Source organism: Macrotis lagotis, chromosome 8 (assembly GCF_037893015.1).
Source record: "Macrotis lagotis isolate mMagLag1 chromosome 8, bilby.v1.9.chrom.fasta, whole genome shotgun sequence".
Lineage (NCBI taxonomy): Eukaryota > Metazoa > Chordata > Mammalia > Peramelemorphia > Peramelidae > Macrotis > Macrotis lagotis.
In genome coordinates, this window is record NC_133665.1 from 197,322,314 (window position 1) to 197,337,867 (window position 15,554).

At 36.5% G+C, this 15,554-nt stretch overlaps 1 long non-coding RNA gene across 1 annotated transcript; it reads left to right on the top strand.

The window, feature by feature from the left end:
• The first annotated feature begins 13,536 nt into the window (after window positions 1–13,536).
• LOC141495119 (uncharacterized) lies at window positions 13,537–15,324 on the top strand. The gene is made up of 3 exons (XR_012470672.1): window positions 13,537–13,795; window positions 14,637–14,714; window positions 15,136–15,324. It is a non-coding gene; the product is annotated as an uncharacterized LOC141495119 (long non-coding RNA).
• Window positions 15,325–15,554: the final 230 nt, after the last annotated feature.

The window sequence follows — 15,554 nt, forward strand, 5'->3', positions numbered from 1 at the left end:
TTATTGGAATACCTGAAAGTCATGATCAGGAAAAGAGCCTTGACCTCATTTTCAAAGAATTACTACAGGAAAATTGCCCTGATATTCTAGAAGCAGAGGGCAAAATAGAAATGGAGAGAATCCCCCCATCCCCCCAAGAAAGAGATCCCAAACAACCAACCCCCAGGAATATTATAGCCAAGTTCCAGAACTCCCAAAGTCAAAGAGAAAATATTACAAGCAGCCAGAAGGACACAGTTCAAATATTGTGGAGCTGCAGTCAGGATCACACAGGACTTAGCAGCAACTACATTGGAAGTTCATAGGGCTTGGAATACAATATACCAGAAAGCAAAAGAACTTAGAATGCAGCCAAGAATGAACTACCCAGCAAGGCTGAATGTCCTCTTCCAGGGAAAAAGATGGACTTTCAGTGAACCAGGGGAATTTCAAATGTTCCTTTTGGAATGGCCAGAGCTGAACAGAAGGTTTGATCTTCAGATACAGGACTCAGGTGAAGCATGGAGATTGGAGGAGAGGGGGGAAATATGAGGGACTTAATGAGGATGAACTGCATGTATAGAAAAATGATACTGATAATATTCATATGAACCTTCTCAGTTAATAGAGCAGGTAGAGGGAGCTTTTATAGTTGGAGCACAGGAGAAAGCTGAATTAGAATATAAAATACGGTATAAAAATGGAGTCAATAGAAAAAAGGGAAATGGAATGGGAGAAAGAAAAAGGAGAGGGGGAATAGTCCAAGATATTTCACATAATAAGATTTTTTTTTAATTACAATGAGCTATTGCAATGATATGGAAGGGGGGAGGCAAGGGGGAATGAGGGAAACTTTGCTCTCATCAGAGATGGCTAGGAGAGGAAACAGCATATATACTCAATGGGGTATAGATATCTGGAGTAAGAAGGAGGGGGGGGGGATCAGGGGGAAGGGTTGGTGGAGATGTGAATAAAGAAGGAGAGGATGCACCATGGGGGGAGAGTGGTCAGATATAACACATTTTCTTTTTTACTTCTTGCAAGGGGCTGGGATTGGAAGGCCTGTCCAGGACCATAGGGCCAGGTGGATTCTGGGCCTAAGGGGTGGTATGGGGGCTCAGGGCTTCTTGGCCCCAGGACTAGGGATTTGTCTGTTGCACCACTCAGTGACCCTACAGCAGAGTCAGAGTGAAAGGAGAGAGAAAATATAGTACATGGTAGTGGAAGAAATAAAAAAGGAGGGAGTTGCAATCAGCAATGGCAACGGAAAAATATGGAAGTAACTTTTGTGATGGACTTATCAGAAAAGACTGAAGCACATTTTTTGTTATTATTATTTGAGGGAGGGTGAAGGGCAAGTGGGGCTGGGTGGCCTGTCTGGGGCCACATAGCAGGGTGATCTTTGGGTGTCTGGGGCCAGATTTGGACCCAGGTGCTCCTGGCTCAAGGGCCAATGCTCTGTCTGCCACCCAGCCACCCCTACTATTATTACTATTTTATTTTATTTTGGGTCTTTTTTTTCTTCTTTTTGGTTTTTTGCAGGGCAGTGGAGATCGGGTGGCTTGCATGTCACATGGCTGGGTGACTGTTGGGTTTATGAGGCTGGATATGGACTCGGGTGCTCGTGGCTCCAGGGCTGGTGCTTCATCCATTGCGCCACCTAGTCATACCTACAATTATTACTATTATTTTTTTAATTTTAATTTTTTTTCTCTCCCCTTTACTTTTTTCGCCCAAGCAAGTCTATCTATATTCATGGGGGGAGGGGTATTTTGTTTACTTGTAAACAAGAATATTTTATTAATGTAAAAACATTTGTAAAAAATGAGAATAAAAAATAAATTAAGAGACAAAAAAATAATTCATTTGGCAGGTGATAATGTGCTCTCATTCTTGTTTGGTCATTAATTTCCCAGAGATCAGATAAAGTATATTTTTGTCTGTTACTTTTTCTATGGTTCACTCTTTATGTCTAAATTCTGTACCCATTTTGATCTTATTTTAGTATAGGATATGAGATGTAGATCTCTGCCCTGTTTTTGCCATACTATTTTCCAATTTTCTTAACAATTTTTTGTCAAATAGTGAGTTCTTCTCCTGGAGGCTGATGTCTTTGGCTTTGTCAAATAGTAGGTTGCTGTAGTCATTTACTGCAGTTTCTTTTGAATTTATCCTAATCCACTGTTCCATTCTTCTATTTCCTAACCAGTACCAGGCAGTTTTGATGACTATTGCTGTATAGTGTAGTTTTCAGATGTGGTAGAGCTAAGCCATCTTCCTTTACATTTTTTTTCCATCAGTTCTCTTGGCATTTTTGCCCTTTTGTTGCTCCAGATGGATTTTGTTACTACTTTTTTTTCTAGCTCTGTAAAGTACTTATTTGGTAGTTTTATTGGTATGTATGGCACTGAATAAGTAATTTAATTTGGTCAGAATTGTCATTTTTATTATATTAGTTTGACCTAACCAAATATAATATTTGTTGATGGTTTTAGATACTATTTATTATTTTAAGGAAAACTCCATTTATTCCTAAACATTCTAGTACTTTTAATAGGTATAGCTGTTGTATTTTCAAAGGCTTTTTCAGCATCCATTGAGATAATCAGATGATTTCTGTTGGTTTTACTATTGATATGTTTAATTATGTTGAGTGTTTCCTGAATGTTGAACCATCCCTCCCTGCCTACCTGGATAAATCCAACCTGATTTTGGTGTAACTTGCTGCTGTCTCACTGCTAAAATTTTAATTAAGAGTTTTCTGTCAGTACTCATTAGGGAGATTAGTCTATAACTTTGTCTGATTTTGGTTCTTCCTGGTTTAGTATCAGCACCATGTTGATGTCATAAAAAGAGTTTGGCGGAACTCTGTCTTCACTTTTGTGTGTCTTCACACAAAAGCCCTTTAGTAGGGGTTGAGTTTGCTTTAGGAGCATAATTTCTGGAATTAGGACTTCTGGATCCTCAGGAGCAATGGATAGAGTATTGGGTGACCCCGAGGTCATGACTTAAATGCTGTTTGTCTTAGTGTTCTCAATTGTAAAATAAAGATCATCAAAGCATCAATTTCACATATTAAATGAGATACTCATGTTAAATGTTCAGTGTCTGTCATATAGCAGTTTTTAGAAATGATTATTCTCTTCTATCCTCCTTTGCCCCATGCTGTTTAGGTCCCTTGTATATTTTTGAGTTGAGTTTTTAGAAGAATACTTACATAAGATGGTGAAAAGCTAAGGATTCACTGGCGGAGGGAATTTGGAAAAATCATGGAGGTCCAGGAGGATATACCTTTTAATTGTTAGGTGAAAAACTTTAGACATTGTTTCTAGAGTGAAGAAGCCAGGAGAATATGTGACACTAATTTTTTTTGTGGTTAAATAAGGTGTCATGTGGGAGAGGGGTTGACAATGTTTGAACTGAATGGACAAAAAAGAAACAATGGGCAAGCTGGAAAGAGTAAAATGTTATGAATTAAAAAAAACCCAAACTCAGCAACTCTTCCTTTCCTTTAGGAGGAGCGCTGCCTCAGCATCAATAGTTGATTCCTCCTCCCTAGAAAACTTTAAGGTGAGACAAGCACTTGTTTGTACTGTAGAACTGGATGCTCAGTTATTGGTTGGGCTAATGGAACCATGAGGGCTCTTTGAATTGTAACATTCTATGGCAGTTTGGTATCTGAGATCACCCAACTTTCTCAAACAACAGGATGGGCTTGTTAAAACCTTTTATACTAATCCAAAGGGGAGACATGTTCTTTGAACTCTCTATAACAAATCAGAGACTTTAGTAATTTCTGAGTGTTTATTAGTCCTTTACCTTAATCTCTGCTCCTCTTCCTTATTTCAAAGGTACATAAAATAAAAGATGGATTCAGAAGTTTCCCTCTTCAGTACAGTGGCATTCCTCCCAATTCACCATTATGGATCATGAGTATTGATCTGGGAGTTGTGCTGAGACCCAAAAGTGAGTTTTAGAAAAGCAGTAATGATATTATTATGCTTTGTCTGGGAGAAAAAGTTGGAGATGGGTCAGCATTAGAAGGAAGGCAGAAGGGGAGAAATAGAGAATGCAGTAGAATGAGGTGAAGGAGGTCTACTGGGTGTGTTAGAATGAAAGTGTCTAACTGAAGCTTGTGATAGGGAACAGAGAAGAAACATGGAGACATGATGAGAACTGAAGGACCAAAGAATCATCTGTCCAATGAAGTGCTGTTAGTGTAGCCACTGGCTACTTGTGTTCAGTTCTTCTTATGAGGAATCATTTATTCACACTCAGGAAAGCATGGATAGAAATAAAAAAATTATTAAAATGGTTACAAGACATAGGAAGGGCTAGGGAGAGAGAGCTATAGAGAGATGAAAGAACAGCTAAGCAGCCTTGACTGGGTCATGGTCAGAAAAGATTGTGGCCTTGAGCAAGGGGTCCAACCCAGATATTTATGCCTTGCCTCTCATCTAGAGGGCAAAAGGCAAATTCCCTTTCCCTATATTGGACCTGGAATTAGGTAGAGGTAAAGCCTAAGGAGATCAGGATACAAATCGAGAATGGAGAGGGTCTCCCCCCAAGCAGCTTTTAAGATTACAGTTGTTTCTGATGTAATCATAATTCTCTTCTTCTAGTCAATTTAGATCCCAACCGTCTCCACCCAAGTTATTTTCACAAATACTGTAATCCAAAGGGGAGGCTTGCTCTTTGAACTCTATATAACATATCTGAGACTTCAGAAATTTCTGAGTGTTTATTCTTCCTTTACCTTAATCCCTGCTCCTCTGCTTCATTTTAAAGGTGCATACAATGAAAGATGGATTCTAAGCTTCCCCCTTCAGTACAGTGGCATTCCTACCAATCCACCATTATGGATCATCATTATTGAGCTGGGAGTTGTGCTGAAACCCAAAAGTGAGTTCTGGAAAATCAGAAATGAGATTATTATGCTTTGGGAGAAAAATCTGGAGATGAGTCAGCATTAGAAGGAAGGCAGAAAGGGAGAAATAGGGAAACAATAGAATGAGGTGAAGGAGTTCCACTGGGTATGTTAGAATGAAAGTGTCAAACTGAAACATGTGATAGGGAACAGTGGGACAGAGAAGAAACACAGAAAGATGATGAGAACTGAAGGACCATTGAATCACACCTCCAGTGAATTGCTGTTAGGAGAATTTTTGTTTCTTTAATATGAATATTTTGTTTCCAATTGTATACAATAGTAGTTTCTACATATCTTTTTTGGTAATATTTTGAATTTTACAATATTTCCCCCAACCTCCCTTCCCTCCCGCTATCCCTCACAGAAGGCAGTCTGATAGTCTTTACATTGTTTCCATGCTATACATTCGTCAAAGTTGAATGTATTAAGAAAAATCACAAAAGGATTTTACTTTCAAAGCTCAATACAGGAGGAGACTAATGTTTATAACCCAAGAGTGTATGACTTTTCAATGGACCCTCTTTATTCCAATTACATTATTTTCTTCAGGCATAATCTGTGAACTGCTATAGCCTTATTTATTCTCATGTTGTAAGTTGCATTAGCTGCTTTGCTACACTCCTGTTTTAGGGATTCACTCGTTTATTTATACATTTTTTATTGTTTTCATGTTTGTTCCCTTGTTTTTCCAGTTATATGCAGAGATAATTTTCAACATCTTTTTGGTAGTAAACTTACTTTTCCAGGAACATACAAGGAGTCCTTTAAATTCAATTCATTTGCAGGGCATGGAACAGTTCTCTCTTGTTCATCTCTTTTTCTTTCTAGTCTGTTTCTGTCACTCCACATGCCTCAGTTGTTTAATAAGGTTGGAATTAATCTCACAGAATCTGTGCATTGGCTTGGGATTGTGGAAGGCCTTTATGATTTGGGAAGAGCTGTCCTGAGGTTTTAACAAGGAAAACAAGAAGACCTCATCCCTGGATTTCGTGGAGATTAGGGGGGGGAAATTGACTCCTCAGTCCTGAATTCTTTTATTACAAGAAAGAAAGTGAGAAATCTTAAATTCATCTGATTTGAATATACATTTCATAGATGATGAAATGACCCTAGGAAGGATGTGACAATGCCAAAGCCATACAAATTAGGGAAGGGAATGTAGGGAAGCTCATGTTTGAACCCCAATCCCAGACTCTTTTCATTTCACAGCACTCATATTATCACCTTGTGGAGCATTTATTTTCTCAAACATTTGGTCCAAATAATAGTTGAAAAGAAAAATCAAAGCTGTTATTATTAGTGTAGTAACTAGTAATAATAATAATAATAATAATAATGATATCAGTAATAAACTAGCATATAGCTCCTTAACGATTGAAAATTTCTTTAAAATGCTATCTTATGGTATCCTTACAGCAGCCCTCATGGGTACATGCCATTTTAATCTTCATTTTACAGATCAAGAAATTGCTCAGGGTCCCAGAGCTAGTTAGTAACTGAGATAGGATTTGAACTCAGACCTTCCTGACTCAAGCACTCTCCACTGGTTAAACATCTGGTTTCAATAAGGGTGAGACTATAGAAAAATAATAAAGAAGAGAATGATCATTTGTAGTTTTTTAAACTTTACAAAACGCTTTATATCTCATTTGTTCTTCACAAAAGTGGTTATTGCTATTGTCTGCATTTTATTTATACTGAGACTGATAGGGCGTACATGATGCACTCAAAGTCACATGACTAGTTCAAATGTGAAGTAGTCTTTGACTTCAGGGTTTCCTAGCTCCAGGATTGGTGTTCTACTACTGCTGCACGATGCCATCTCTAAGCACCTTTATACTCTTTGTCCTGCCTGACCTTTCCAAAGGATGATCTGAACTCCACAATGTCCAGTGTTTGAACTTTGATTTCATTCTTCTAATGGATTCAGAGAAAGTTCCTGTCTCTTCATTTGCAACAACTCACACAAAGTGTATATAAAATGACTGTCAGGTGAGAGGAGTAAAGCAGTAGTAATAAAGTCTTTTCTCTCCTAGTCTTCAAAAGACAACATAAATTCTTTGAGCTTGTTTATTTATTCATTACTTTATCCATTTATCAATTCAACCATCTATACCTCTATTCATTTTTCATTCATTCATTCCTTTGCTTTTCTTTATACATCTTTGCATTGATTTATTTAGCCATATAGAATGTAGTACCTGCCCTAGAAAGCACACAAATGAATATTCCAGGGCTACCAAAATTAAAAGATGCTATAATGATTCATTGGTTTTTACTTTCCCTTAATTTTTTTCATTTTGTTACAATAGCCTTATTATAATATAGTCAGCCTTAACTTAGAAAAATGGTGCTCTGACCTCTTTACTTAGCTCGAGTAGGTTTTATTAAGTTTCATGTACCCAGCAGAGAGAGTGAAAAATATTTTGTTTTACCCATTTGGGTATTACATAAGTCTGTGTTTTTTGTATTTATGGACAGAATGGCTGCTTCTGTCATAAAATCTGGCATAAAATCATCTTTCATTATCTTTACATTATGTTTTCCAGTATCAGAATAAGAAACCTACCTAATGTATAAAAACTATAAAGTCATAGTATAAAAAAATTCTGAGGACCATGTGGTGCTGTGCCACAAATCTAATGACACAAATCAAGAAAAACCCAATTTCAATCTTGATTGTTACAAAGTTTTAGCATAAAATTCTTTTAAAGAGTCCTTATTCATATTTTTATAAAAGAAAATTTACTATTGCTAGCCTATAAGAATAAAGCATACATAAAGGTGATTCTTTTTAAAGAAAACAGGATAACTAGGCATATAAACTAAGAAAAAACACAACATTTAAACAAAGGGAAAACTGTTTGATAAAAACATTTACCAACAATTTTTAAAAAATATAATCAAATCAAAAATATAATCCAGCATCATCAGTTTTATATAAATTTCAAGAGCAAAATAGAAACTACTCCAATAAAAATGGAAATACAACAAGAAATCCACTGGGGCCACTGGAAAGTCTAGCTAAAGTACTAATAAATACAGAAAATATGATATTAATAGTAAGTTTAATACAATGATGGCAAAACCAAAGGGAAGGTATAGATTCCATCACAGTCAACATAGTTTATCAATATTTTTGATGTATCAATAAGAAAATTCTAATGAATCAGAAAACAAATGAATTGTCCAGATTGTACATTTAAATTACAAATATTCAAAATATGTGCTCCAAATCAGTAACTTTATTATTATCAAAAACCTAATGAAAATTAAATAATCCTATTAAAATAATGGCAAAATGTATGACATATTTGAAAGCTATTATTTTGAGAAACAATATATACAAATGACTAGAAGATCACTTTACAGAAATTATAAAAATTGGGAATAATTGGATAGACATTCACTTCTGTGATTAGATATTATTAATGTAATACCTTTATGATTTTACATGAATTTACCAACAATCTTATGTCAATTAATATATTTTTCTTTTAAATAGTATCTCATTTTTTCCAATCACATGTTAAAATGGTTTTCAACATTAAATTTTTTAAGATTTTGAGTTCCTAATTTTTTTCTCTTTGACCACTCCTTCTTTATTCCTAAGACAGCAAGAAGTCTGATGTTGATTATATGTTTGCAATAATATTAATCATTCATCTTCCACATGTGAAAGAAGAATCAGAATGAAAGAGAAAAATTATGCTGATCTAACCCCCCCCCAATATAATGTAAAATAGGGGAATCTACTTGGCACAGTAGACAGAACATTGGCTTTGGAGTCAGGAGGAGTGAGTTCAAATCCATCATCAGACAGTTAATACTTACCTAACTGTGTGACCTTGGGCAAGTCACTTAACCCCATTGCCTTTCAAAAACAAAAACCAAAAAATTTCCAAAGTAAAGCAAACTAGTAGTCTTTGATCTGTGTTCAGACTCCATAATTCTTTCTCTGGAAATAACTAGCATTTTCTATCATGATTCTGTTGGAATTGTCTTAACTCATTGCGTAGTTGTGAAGAGTCAATCATAGTTCATCATTAAACAATGTAGTTGTTACTGAGTATAACGTTCTGTTCATTAATATTGTAATCAATTTGCTTGGATTCTGGAGAGTGGATGATGCTCTTGTGATTTCCCTGGCATCAATGGAGTGAAACGTCATGTCCTTGCTCCATGTTTTTTAACCTGATAGCTTCAGTCATGTTTTCAAATGCTTTCACTGAGGATGAACAAAAGGTCATCTGCTGCACTGTTGGTAAATTCTTCAACTTGACCAAAGTCAAGGCCAAAGTGGAGGGGGTGTTGCTTCATGATCTTCTGTTTGCAGAGGACTGTGCCCTCCATGCAGCCTCTGAATCTGAGATGCAACAAAACATGGATCGATTCTCAAGCCATTCATCTGGGGAACCAACTGTTACAGGACATAGGGAAGTGTTGAAAGCTGTGAGTAAGTTTCCTTACCTTGGCCATATCCTTTCCAGGGAGGTACACATTGATGATGAGGCTGAAACAAGTATTGCCTGAACTTGGCAGGATAAGAAAGCAGACACTGAGGTCCTTTCTGCAACTAAACTGCCAAGCATTCAAACCTTACTACAGAGAGCGCAACTGCAAGCACTGGCCACATTGGTAGAATGCCCAAATGTATGCTTTACCAATAAGACTATTTATTGGAGAACTCTCACAGGGCAAGTGCTCAGAAAAAATGATGCAGGGTCACCCTTAAGGTGTCTCTTTAAAACTATGTAATTGATTGTGTAGCCTGGGAGACACTGGCACAGGATCACCCAGCATGGAGTGCCCTTATCAGAGAGCATGAAAGGAAATGTGAGATATGTAGATGAAACATCCCAAGTGTTCACTTGGATTATTTGTGCCTGCCTTGTAGTACAGTGTTCTGAGTTCATATCCATCTGATAAGTAACAGTTGAACATTCTGTAATTTGTCTTTCACCTAGTGATGTCATTTTGGTCTAATTGTATTTTGAAGGACAGGAAGCATGTTATTATATTTTTATTCTATTCTATTTAACATTCTGTGGCTCATTGAACAGCTGAAGCACCATACGACTGCTTTTGTAATTGAATGAAAATGTTAGGGTGTAAATGTGCCTTCTATAGATTCATTGAAACCTTCTCCCAGGACAGTGAAACCTTCTTCTAGGACTGTCCTTTGGTAGAATGGATAGTGGGGATGACAGGCATTTCATCCTGTACCCACCTCATCCTGTTTTGCTCGATATGTATATTTAGAAAGTTGTTCATTGCATGAACTTGGAAATTAGGATTGGCCTATATAGCCATACCAGTGGCACCGATAGGCTGAAAAGTAGGTCATAGCTTGGGCATAGTTCCCAATTGCTCAACACAGAATGAGTAAATTCACAATTTCTCAAACAATGCATCAATGGTCCAATTTCCTACCATCCTTTCCCGTATTTGTCATTTTCTCCTTCTTTCCTATTAGCCATTCCATAAGAAAATCATAGCACCTCAGAATAGTTCCAAACTGCATTTCTCCCATCAAAAGTGTTGTAGGACATTTAAAAAATATTTAAATAGATTGTAATGATAATCTCATCTGAAAATTGTTTATATCTATTGATCATTGATCAATTGGGAAATGGCTCTAATGTTTTATAAATTTGACTCAGTTCTCAATGTCTGAGAAATGAAGTCTTTATCAGAAAAACTTGTTTCAATTTTTCCCATAGTTATTGCTAGCTGTATTCCCTTCCATCCTGTTCCCCCTCCCCCATTTGTTCTACTTTATCTGACTTTTCACCATGTCCCTCCTCAAAAGTATTACATAGAGAGGGACATCGAGATGTAATGACTTGAGAAATCAATGACCAGCTAATCACATATCCAATAAATTGCTGGTAGAATTTTCTTTTCAAAGTTCAGCACTGGAGGAGACTAATTTTTGTAGCCTAACAATATAGGATCCTTCTGTGTACTCTCTTTTTTCCCATTTAGTTTTCCCACCAGGAAACAAAACTATGGACTGTTGTGGCTAAATATTTTTCTACCTACCTTAAGTTCAAAGGTAGTATATTGAAGCACTTGCTTTGCTAGTTTTAGGGATGGGCTGCATTTATTTATAAACTTATTTTTTTGTTTGTTCACATCTTTATTCCTTAGTTTTTCTAGTCACATATAAAGATAATTTCCAAAGTATGTTATTTAATCATTTTTTTCAATTACATGAAAAGAAAAGCTTTAATATTCATTTATGTAAGATTTTTGAGTGGTACATTTTTCTTGCTCCCTTTTCTACCCCCTCCCCTTAAAGCAAGTTATAAAATTTATATATCTTTAACTATGTTAAAGTTATTTCCATATAAGTTGTTGTGAAAGAATCAGAACAAAAGGTAAATTACACAAGAAGAAATATAATATAAAACATCAGGCCTGCATCAGAGTCCTTTACTCTTAATCATTCATACTTTGTTTTTGCTATGATCTTCATCCTCAAGGATTCACTGAGATGAAGCCTGAACCTTTCCACCCAAAATGCTGGGGGCTACATATAAATCCCTGAATGGACACCTTTGGTGATCAGGAGAGAGATGAGAGTTGTCCTGGGGATGCCATTTTAGAGTGAAAAGCAAGGTATGATAGTTATTTTTTTTGGATAAAAATGAACATGTGGGAAGATTTGAAACAGGGTTATTGAAAGAAAAAGATTTGAAGACAGTAGAAGGGCCAAATCAAAAGCAATTGCAGAATTACAGAGGAGAGATGACCACTACTAGGTCAGGGTCTAATAGAGGTGTTATAAAAAGGAAAAGACCTATTTGTACAAAAATATTTGTAGCAGTTCTTGTAGTGGTGGCTAATATATGGGTTAGGCTAGAGCCATGCCCATGCATTGGGTGAATGACTGAACAAATAGCAGTGAATGTAATGGAATGTTATGGTATTAGAAATGACAAGCAGAAGATGATTTCAGGAAGACCTGGAGAGATTTAAAATGATAGAAATCTGAGTGAGCAGACTTAGGATAACATGGTAAATAGTAAGAGCAATATTGTACAATGATGAACTTGGAGGGACTTACATAGTTTCTACAAGACTACATCCTATCTGCTGGTTTGGGTTTCCTATTTCAAACTCTTTCTGAAGTTGAATTTACATAGCTCATTAGTCTACAGAGTTCCTTCAGCATGTTCTTACCTTTTTATTCCTTCATAGCACTGATGGTTGCCCCACAAGTGACTACTATCTGATAATTTCCATTCAGTTCTTCCAAAATATCTAATGGATTTGCTCCTTTTTCATTTGGTAGCACAGGGTATGCTCACATTCTAAGTTAGACCAAGCCTTTGGAATCAAACTATTTGGGTCTGAATCTTGTGCATTCTACGAGGACTAGGTGGACTTGTAATATACATTCTCTATATCCCATGACCCACTGATGTCCAATTTTCCAATTATGAGAAATGATGGAAGGGAAGCAGTGAGTTCCTGAGTAGAGTGGGATATAAGACCCAGGCATCCTAAGAGAAAGCATTGAACCTTGTGGTGAGGAGCTTAAGGGAGAGAAGGGACCAGGTCTCTAGTTTGAAGAGTCCTTGGTTTGGTGTTAGGGAGAATTTGAAAGAGATACTTGAGAGAGAGAGAGAATACCTCTGGATGAGGAAGAAACCTAAGAAGCCATGGTTTTCAGGGCTAGTTCATATGAGGAACCCATCCATGATGGATGGTAATCATTCTGATGAAGATGTCCATGCTTTAGAGGCCTTCAAGCTGAGTATGAGCAATAAGATAGGAGAAGCCCCCATTCTATGATGGGGGCCTGCTTTAAGACCATAATTGCTGTAGTAAACTGTTGTGGATCCTAGGGACCCAATGGCTAGTCCTCTAAGTTTAGACTCAGAACTCCTGAATACAGACTTAGAAACTGAGTGACTCTCAGTGACTTGAATGCTGCTTGCCTCAATGTAGTAAAATGAATCATAAAAGCAATGTTTTCACAGATTTTATGAGATGCTAATGTTAATGGACCAGAGTCTGTCATATAGGAGCTTTTAGAAATGCTTTTTCCCTTCCATATTCCTTTGACTCTTGTTTAGGCCCCTTGTCTGTAACTGAGTTGAATTTTTAGAAGAATATTTACAGAGGTAAATATTGAACAGGTAAAGAGTCACTGGAGTAAAATTGAAAAGAAATCAAGGAGCTCCATGAGGATGTACCATTTAATGATTAGGTAAAAGCACCTTTGACATTGAGTCTTGAGTGAAGGACAGTGACAGTTATTTTTATGTGGTTAGATAGGTTGTCATTTGGAGGAGGGTTTGGCAGAGTTTGAACCTAAAAGACAAAAGAGGAACAATAAAAATAGGCCACCTGCAATGAGTGAAGGTTTATGAAATAAAAAAACCCACTAAAATATTATTGCTTTCTTTTAGGAGGATGGGCTGCCTCAGGATGAATAGTTGATTCTTCCTCACAAGAAAACTTTTATGGAAAGATAATCACTAGTCTGTCTTATGTCACTGGGTTGTCAGTTATTGGTTGGGCTAAAGGAACACTGAGGGCTCTTTGAATTCTAACTGTTGATGACATCTTGGTTTCCTAGGTCACCAACTTTCTCAAACAAGAAGATGGGCCTGTTTAGGTCTTTCACTCTAATCTGAAGGGGAGACATGGTCTCGTGATTAAACCCAGTATAACATTATCAGAGACTTATGAAACTTCCAAGTCTTTACTCTCCCAATCACTTTACCTTAATCTTTGTGCCTTTTTTGCTTCAAAGGAACATAAAATGAAAAGATAGAAGTTGGGCTTTTGCCATTCATTAGGCTAGAATTCCCACCAGTCCACTATTATGGTTTATCAATATTGAACTGGGAGCAATGCTGAAGCCCACACGTGAGTTTTGGAACAGCAGAAATGGGGAAAGTATTAAGTACTGTACTTTCTCTGGGAGAAAAAAATGGTGATGGGTCAGCATTAGAAAAAAAGCAGACGGGGAGAAATAAGGAATGTAGTAGAATGAGCTCAGGGAACCAGAGTGGATTTATTAGAGATGAATGGAGAGTCTCAAAATGAAACAGGTACAAGGGAACAATGGGGAGTTGAAGGGACAAAGAGACCTGATGCCCTGAGAACTGTAGTACCAGGTGATCCCATCCAATGAATTGCTGCTAGGAGTATTTTCTTTTCAAAAACTAAATACTGGAGGAGCCTAATGTTTATAATTCAAATGTATAAGAATTTTCAAAGATTTCTCTGTCATATAATTATTTTTTCCACTCTCTAATCCAGGCACAAACTATGAACTAATGTTAAAATGGGCCACCTGCAAAGAGTAGAAGAAAATGAGGTTAAAAAAAGGAGACTCAAAAATTATTCCTTTCCTGGATTAGGATGATCTGCCTCAGGATACGTAGTTGAGTCCTCATCACTAGCAAACTTTACCCAAAGTGAAACAACTACTTGTTTGTATTGCAGGACTAGGTTTTTAGTTCTTGGTTGGACTAAAGGAGCATTTGGTCTCCTCAAATTTGTAATTCTATGATGCCTTGGTATCCTATGTCACCATAGTTGCTGTTGAGATCCTTTGCTGTCATCCGAAGGGGAGACATGCTCTCCTGTTGGAATCCTCTATAACATATTGGAGATTTTATACCATTTTGAGTCTTTTTTCTTACAATCCCTTTAACATACTCATTGCTACTCTGCTTTGTTTCAAATGCACATGTAATGACAGAAGAAAGTTGAGCTTCTGCCCTTCACTGGGCTGAAACCTGATGACCTGAGAAGTGAAGGAGCAGCAGATCACATGCTGGTAGGATGATTTTCTTTTCAAAGTTCAACACTGAAGGAGACCAAGTTTTATATCTGAACAGTATAAGACTCTTAGGTTTACCCACTTCCAATTATTTTTCCCACCTTATCTACTCCAGCTAAAAACCATGAAGCTCTATAAACAAATTAATTCTATTTAGGTTCCATTTAAATGTACTAGGTTACAGAAGCTCATTTTCTAGGCTCAACTTTTAGGAATGGGCTTCATAATTGTATACTTATTTTTTCTGCTTGTTTGTTCGTAACTTTATTTTTCCAAGTATGTATAGACATAATTTTAAACATTTATTTTACAATGTTTTTCTAATTACATTCAAAGTAAAATTTTAATAATCATTTTGTAATATTTTTGAGTTCACAATTTTCTCTCTATCTCCCTTCTCTTTTACTCTCCTTTACAGCAAAAATATAAATTGTATATGAATAATTAAAGTTATTACTGAATAAGTTGTGCTCTTAAATAAGAGTCAGAATAAAAGAGAAGATAACATCATGAGAAGAAAAATAATATAAAACCTATAACAACTTTTAAATTGTGAAGGTAGCATGCTTTGATCTGCATGGAGATTCCATCTTTCTCTGGATGTGGATGACATCACAAGTCTTTTAGAATTGCCTTTGCTTACTGCATTCATCAGAAGAGTTTAGTTTAACTAAGTTGATATTTACAGAGTGTTGTTATTGCTGTGTACAATATTGTCCTGTTTCTAGCAGTTCTTGTGTTGGTGGCTGATGTTTGGTTCTTAAAGGCATGCCCATCAATTGGGGGAATGGTTGAATAAAAAAGTGACATTTGAATATCATAGAATATTTTAGTATT